Source organism: Onychostoma macrolepis, chromosome 20 (assembly GCF_012432095.1).
Source record: "Onychostoma macrolepis isolate SWU-2019 chromosome 20, ASM1243209v1, whole genome shotgun sequence".
Taxonomy (NCBI): Eukaryota; Metazoa; Chordata; class Actinopteri; order Cypriniformes; family Cyprinidae; genus Onychostoma; species Onychostoma macrolepis.
This window is the reverse complement of record NC_081174.1, coordinates 9,107,916-9,115,762: the sequence shown is the minus strand read 5'-3', so window position 1 is coordinate 9,115,762 and position 7,847 is coordinate 9,107,916. Positions and strand designations below refer to the sequence as shown.

Here is a 7,847-nt window from a genome sequence, read left to right as displayed (position 1 = left end):
GTTAAAAATGTATGATCAATCAGACGACAGAAGGCATGAAATAGATAGTATAAAACAGGTACCTTTGTAGAGTTAGAGTGCTTTTTGACAGCTCCTGGTCACCATTCACTTTCACTGTTCTGAAAAGAGCAGTGTGAACATTCTGCAAAAATTCTCCTTTTGTGATCTATGGAAAAGAAGGAAGTTTGAAAGGCCACACATCTGGCTACATTTATATGCAACACCTACTTTTCACAATCCAAACAATTAAAGATAGATAAAATAAAAAAGAAATAAATATTTTTCCTTATTAAATATCCTCACTTGCACACATGTCAGATTATAGAAGTAAAATGGCTTGCATATGACATTTTAAATTTATTTTAATGGGATCGATCACCCAAAAATAAACATTCTATCAAAAACAAATGAAAGTAATTTTAATGAAAGGTACATTCCTCCAAAACTATGATGCTTTATTAAGTTCATAAAGAACGTTTTTATGGGTTTGGAATGGCATGAGGGTGAGTAACTGATTACAGAATGTTCATTTTTGGGTGAACTGTCTCTTTAAGAGAAAACTATGGTTCCCATCACTCCAGGCTTACAGATGGAAACTTTGCTCCTGAGATTGCCTCATTAAGTTATTAATTGGGTCGAGCTGTATTCCTTTCCCAAGGTATCTAAAACCAGAAGTAACAAAGCCGCACAACAGCGATCACAGTGGATCTAAAAATCGAAGTGTTTATGAGACAAGATATTTTTGATTCATGATCATCCACATTAAACCAACAGAAAACAATCCATTGTCTCAACCTGTTCCGTGACCTCTGGTGTCAAGCTGGTTTTGAGTGACTGTGATTAAGCTTTGAACTAAGAAGCAGCAGCAGACATGGAAAATACACATCATTAGCACTAGAGGGAATGTAATTGCTGTGGTTTGCTGATGGTAGGCGTTTCAGCGCGTTCATCAAAAGCTTGTGATCTTACGCATGCAGCACTCCCTTCCATGTCACTGAGCCGCAGAGATCTGGAGGCAAATTAGCCGATGTTATTGATTTCTCTCAGACCAATTAACCCAGACTCCACGGAACTGACACAGATCTGCACGGATGGAGAGGGTTCATTCACTTTGGGGCTCCCACCGCCATCTCTCTTCGGTTATTCGCACACTGTCTCCAACATGGTATTGATTCGACGCTAATCAAGAACTTCTATAGCTTTCGGGAGAACGACACTAGAGCAATGAATTCTTCATAAAGAGAGATTGATTTTATGACACAGCAATCTTATTTTTCCTCCTGCTTTGAAAGCATTAGCGGTATTAACGTTATCCTCCCAACGAACCACAGTAATTATAAATGCTGGGGCTGAAGCACAAGCTTGAGAGTCTGTGAGAACCTTCTCGCTTCACTCTAGCCGGCCCAAACAAAGAGCGAAGTCTTTTTTATTAAGGAAATTCCTGATTTTCTTAATATTTTATGATATTTTAAATTCAGCAAGAATGCTTTAAATTGATTAAAAGCTAAAGTAAAAACTTTTACACTGTTACAAAAATTTAAAATGAATGCTTTTGAACTTTTATCAGATAATCCTGAAGTATCATGATGAAAATAATAAGAGTTTTTCTTGGACAGCAAATTAGCATGATTTGATGTGACACTGAAGACTGGAGTAATGATGCTGAAAATTCAGCTTTGACATCACATGAATAAATGACATTTTAAATGTATACTCAAATAGAAAACAGTTATTATAAAATGTAATGATTATTCACAATATTACTGATTTTACTGTATTTTTCATCAAATAAATGCAGCCTTAGTGAGCATAAGAGAATTCTTTCAAAAACATTAAAAATCTTACCGACCACCAACTTAAATATAAAAAAACATCATAATTCTTCTATTGACCATGTGAGACAGTAGGGCTGCAAAAAGTTGGAAAATTTCCAGTAAATTTTGGAAACTTTCCGGGATTTTTTGGAATCTTCCTGGGATTTTTGGAAAATTTACGAAAATTTTCCACCCCTTTGCAACCCTATGAGACAGTTTAAACATCTTAGTCTGCTCTACTAAAACAATTGTCAAAATGTCTTTGTTAGCGCAAGTAGACTTACTGTAATTACAGATGGAAGCAACTGCTTTCGAACATAATATTTTTTCAGCTCATGGTCCAACATTAACAACAATAACAAAATGAAATCGCTAGTTGTGTTCAGTTTCACAGTGTTTTGACAGACTATGATGTAAACGTAGGGTGGGATTTGATTTTATCTATTGGGAACTGATTGGATTGTGAAACACATGCGTTGCATAGCAGCACAGAGCCAGACTGGAGTGAGTGGAAGACTGACCCTCTCCTGAACCACTCCCAGCATCCACTGGTTCAAACTTACGTTTGCTACATTGATCAAATGGATTTTTGAGCCAAATAAACTTTACTTTTGACTATTCTAGGTAAAACACAATATCTGCAACACCATAACTTGTGATTTTTTTTAACAGTTTGCATCCTAAATGAACACTCTTGTTCAGGTTACATGAGACCAGAATCCTGATTTCATGTCCAACCACAGCAGCTGATTTTTCAGACATTCATTTGTAGATTTGCTGACTGGAATGTCTTTGTTATTCCTTTGTTGGTTTTCTGCAAATGGGGTGTGCATTATGATCAAACATCTCATTACAACCGGAGTGTGGGTTCATATCCTTCTCAGGGTAGAGACTTTCTCCTGTCTGCACCAGAAAGAACGACGCCCTTGCCATCATCTTCATCTGTCCCCTGGGTAGTGGGTTCTTCTTTGAGGTCTACAGCCAGGCATCAACTACAGGGAGTTAAATGAATAGTTAGATACCCCAAAAATTTATATTCTGTCATTATTTACTCACCCTCATGTCTTCATTTGTTACGTTTTTTATTTATTTTTACAAACTGAAAATTGTTTTTGTTAATTGACTTCAAGACATATACCGGTCAAACGTTAGTTGCAATAGTTCAGATTGTTTTATATTTTTGAAAGTCTTAGCATTCATTTGATGGAAAATAGTAAAAACTGTAATATTTTGAAATATTATTACATTTTTTTAAATATCAATGCTGAAAACAGTTGTGCCGCTTAATATTTTTGCGGAAAACAAGATACATTCACATTCTCAGGATTATTAGACGAACAGAAAGTTCAAAAGAACGGCATTTATTTGAAATATTTTGATACTTTTGATCATTGTAATGCTTCCTTAATAAATAAAAATAATTTCTTACTTACCCCAAACGTTTGAATGGCAGTGTATCACGGTTTCCACAAAATATTAAACAGCTGTTTTTAACATTGATAATAATATAAAATGGTTCTTAAATCAGCGTGTTAGAATGATTTCTGAAGGATCATGTGACACTGAAAACTGGAGTAATGATGTTGACATTTTTTTGTTTTTACTGTATTTTTCATCAAATAAAAGCAGCCTTGGTGAGCAAAAGAGACTTCTTTCAAAAACATTAAAAAATCTTAAATTAAGTCTTTGGAATTCAGTTTTATTCCAGACTTTCGACTGGTAGTGTATATCATGATCAAAATAATCTGGAATATTCTCTGAAGGGCAAAGCAATATGCCACTAGATAATTGTGAAGTATGATTTAATTTTTTGTTGCCGCATTAATATCTGGCCTGTCATTTGTCTTCTTGAAGGATGGCCATTGTCTTTTGAAGTATTCATTAAAGTTCTTATCTGTCAACTGAGGTACACTGAATTGCCACCTGTCTATAGCTTTATTGATTCTTGCATTTTTAAGAATGAAGGTAACCGGTTCAAGATCAGAAATGAAAAACATGATATATTTGACATAACATTTAGAAATCAATACAGAAGTTTGATTGATGGATAATAGAAAACATTCTCCTGCAGCAGTTCATCAATTCTTTACCTGATAAAGTCTGCCATGTATTATAATCTCCATTTACAATAAACTATAATGTTAAAGCACAAAGGCTTGACACATCTGCACTTGTCCATAAATATTAAACAATACTGCTTATGGAAGTATTATTAATATTACCTAGTCCCTCTTAGCAATGTATTCCAGAAACCTGTTTGAAAACAATGCACAGAAATCACACATTATTTTTGCCCTTTTTTGGTATTTGGTAGTTTATTTAAACACACATGAAAAACTTTTGATTTTGTTTTAGTTAGTTTTATTTAAAAATATAATTTAATATAACTATTTTATGTACACTACCGGTCAAAAGTTTAAAATAATTGATTTCATTTTAATTAATTTAATTGATTATAATTACAATAAAAGAGTAACAATGTGAAATACTATTTCAATTTAAAAGCACTATTTTCTATTCGAATATATTTTAAATGTACTTTAATCCTGTAATGCAAAGATTAATTTTTAGCAGTCATTATTCCAGACTTTACTGTCATATGATCCTTTGGAAATCATTATAATATGCTGATTTGGTGATCAGTTATTATTGGTACTCAGTTATTAATAATGGCTGTTTATCAATGTTAAATGCAGCTTCAAAAAACATTTTTTTTTAAAGTTGTGAACAGTATAGTGTGTAAAATAATAATCTATCTATTATTGATTATGACATTAAAAAAAAACATTTTTATCTTACCGGTATCAGATTTTTAAAAAATGTTTTATTTGTTTTCAATTTTAATATCAGCTTCCTGAACAAAATCTCACCTCTGACATAATTTATCAAAAAATATTAGACCTGAAACTAAAAGTCCAGAAACTGTCCTTTTCGAAAAGTGGTCTAAGAGTGATACAGCAGTTAAAGCAGCACAGTCTCATCCACTATAAACCAGGTGAGGCTGAGCGAAGGCAAACTCGTTCTCAATAATCTATGACTCTGTCTCTGCCCTCAGGGTTAATCCATCACTCACAGGGAGGTTAATGAAAGATGGCACATCATGGAAGTCCGTCATCATGTGGATGGCTGATCTGGGTGGCAAGGACACTGGCAGGCTGGGATATTTTTGAAGGCAGGCCACATCCTGGCTGACTCATCATTTTCCCAGTGAATCCTAAGACATAGGAACCTTTAATGCTGTGAGGCCATCTGCTTGGCCGTGTAGCAGAAAAGAGTGGGTGCAGACGCCCACCGGAGTGACCTTACGGAGCAACGCAGCCAGATGGATCTCAGGGGAGGCATACTGACACCGGTGCACCTAAGATTAGTCGGCATCAGATTGCCGTGGTCGTTCATATGACAGTTTGTGCGGTAAATATATTCTCAGAGGCTTGTCATTGCCTGCTGTCAGATCTGACCTTTGTGTCTTTCACTCGTAAGGTCAAAACAAATCACTTTCTTTAGTTTCAGCTCTGATGCCACCAGCTTTGGTCCCCTCTGATGGTTAAACAAGTTGTTTTAACCTCTTAATTTTCTCAGGGTTCAGAACATCGCTCTCTCTCTCTGTTTGTATATTTTCTAAGCCGTTTAGATTCATGCAGCCCTTTTATAGTTAAATATATATTTAAATATTTAAGAATATTTGCACACATAGTCCTTGAGTTTTTGTTTTATTTCTGGGTAAGATTTGAAATAACCATTTTTCAGCATGAATGTATGAATTAATTAATAAAATTACTATAAATAAATAAATAGCATGGATGTACTGTTAAAGCAAGAACATTGTCCTTGTTTTTGACTAAGGCATCAAATCTATTTTAACACTGGAAAGATATGCAAAATGCATGCTGGTTTTCATAAATAAGCATAGCCACAAAATAAAGTAGCATTAGCATACATAAAATAGGCCTACACACTATAACAAGTATAAAGTATATAAAACTTACACACATCAGATGAGACACTAGCCTTTTCATTACTCAAGTTTACTGATATATCAGAACAACAAGGTAAAAGTGTCCAAAGGTGAAAACATGGTGCCATGGTAGCTACTGTGGTTTTTGTGTTGTGTTTTTGTTTTGATGCTCTTTTGGTTGTTACCTTGTTGTTACCTGCAGTACAGAGTCCAGTGTGTAAGTCGAGTTTAAAATACTTTCTTTATCGCTGGCAAACGATTTTGAAAGTTGTTTCAGTTGATTATAATTAATATCCACTTGTTTTCTAAATTACAGAGTGAGAAACTGCTCCAAACAATTTGTGAGTGCTGTCGACTCGGAATGATTCAGACTGAATCGCTCATTAATAGGCCACTTCACCAATTCATGAAAAAAAAAAAAAACGATTCAAGAATAATAATCGTATGTTGTGAGATACTTGACTGTACACGTGCTGACGTTGCATTTAACACTTTTGCATATTTCAGTTGATTAACTTAGGTAGGCTACTCACTTCACCCAGCCTCTATTTTGTTCTCTCTGTTCTACAGCATATTGGGAAACGGCGAACGATTCAGGCCCGAATGATTCATGAATTGCGAACCGATTCAGACACATTTGTCTAGTTTCATTGATAAGAACCGACTCAAAATAATGATTCATTCGATGTCGGGGGCATAGGCCAACTCTTTCTGTCACAAAATTCATAACCTGTGTAACCGTTAATGAAATTCTTCTTAGTTGCTGGCAAACCATAGCAAGTTGTTTCTGTTGATTTGGTAAATATTATCTTCATCCAGCGCTCATTTTGTTTTGAATTATGGTGAGAAACCGTGTGAATGATTGAATTTCGTCCGATCCAAATAAAGGTTTTGCTTTTAACCAATTCTTGGAATTCAAACGAATGATTTTATCCGATACTGTTTTGGTTAGAAAACGTATACATTTGATTAAATTATTAATTAATAAAGAAATAATTTATACAATTTATGATTTTACGATGCTACGTTTTTACAATTCTTCTCCCCGAGGAACCGTCTTCCGCTGTACGTGAACAACGCTGATTACGTTAATTACATTCTGGGGTACTCTCCAAAATGGCGGAATACAGTAACTCCGGGAGAATTAATACATTATGTTATTATTGTTTTTTTTGTTTGTTTGTTTGTTTTTTTTTAGCACAAAAAGTATTTTCGTAGCTTTGTAAAATTAGCCACTGATGTCACATGGGCTATTTTACCGATGTCCTTGCTATGTTTCTGTGCGTTGATCTTGGTAATATCCTTGCTGTCTATGTAGGGTCAGAGAGCTCTCAGAATTCATCAAAAATATATATCTTAATTTTGTGTTCTGAAGATGAACGAAGGTTGGAACGACATGAGGGTGAGTAATTAATAACAGAATTTTCATTTTTGGGTGAACTATCCCTTTAAAGATGTTTGTTCACCATCTGTGACTTTGGGCCTCATTTTTAAAGGCATTATCTGAAATTCAGCCAAACACAGTAGCCTACAAATGTTGAAGTCATGTCCATTATGACTCATGTATATAATAGGCAATATTGAAAACATAATACTGGTGTTACTGGCACCTGTATCATTCCTAAATGGAGAGAGCAGGAGTTTCATGTACCACCAGTATTTAGATGATTTGCTTTTCTGTTTTTCAAGAGTCAGTGGAAATCATTGACTGAATACTTTCTCACCAACAGTTCTTGTTTTATTAGCATATTTCTTTCAGGCCCTGACAGCATCCAGGCCCCTTGCTGTCTGTTTGTGTCTCTCTTGGCCAAGCAGCTTATGGTGTCTCCAGCTACAAGCGGTTGATTAATCATGGTGGTTTAGCATTTCAATATCTCCTGCTGAGAAAGCAGAAAAGTTGTGAAGAAAAGAGGAGATGACAGTGTTTCCATGCTGGATTGCTTAGCACGCTTCATTGCAGCTCTGCAGAGGTATGGAAGATTTCAGACTGGTTTGGAAAAGTCAAATTCCAGACTTCAATTCCCTCCTCTGAACCAGGTGAGCAACAAGCAGCTTCTTTGCCCTTCCATGAATGCAGC

The 7,847-nt window shown here is 35.1% G+C and overlaps 1 long non-coding RNA gene across 1 annotated transcript; it reads right to left on the bottom strand.

Moving 5' to 3' along the window:
* Window positions 1-1,999: 1,999 nt before the first annotated feature.
* LOC131527712 (uncharacterized) lies at window positions 2,000-6,124 on the bottom strand. The gene is made up of 3 exons (XR_009267726.1): window positions 5,955-6,124; window positions 4,888-5,028; window positions 2,000-2,806 (listed from the first exon to the last, which is right to left on the bottom strand). It is a non-coding gene; the product is annotated as an uncharacterized LOC131527712 (long non-coding RNA).
* Window positions 6,125-7,847: the final 1,723 nt, after the last annotated feature.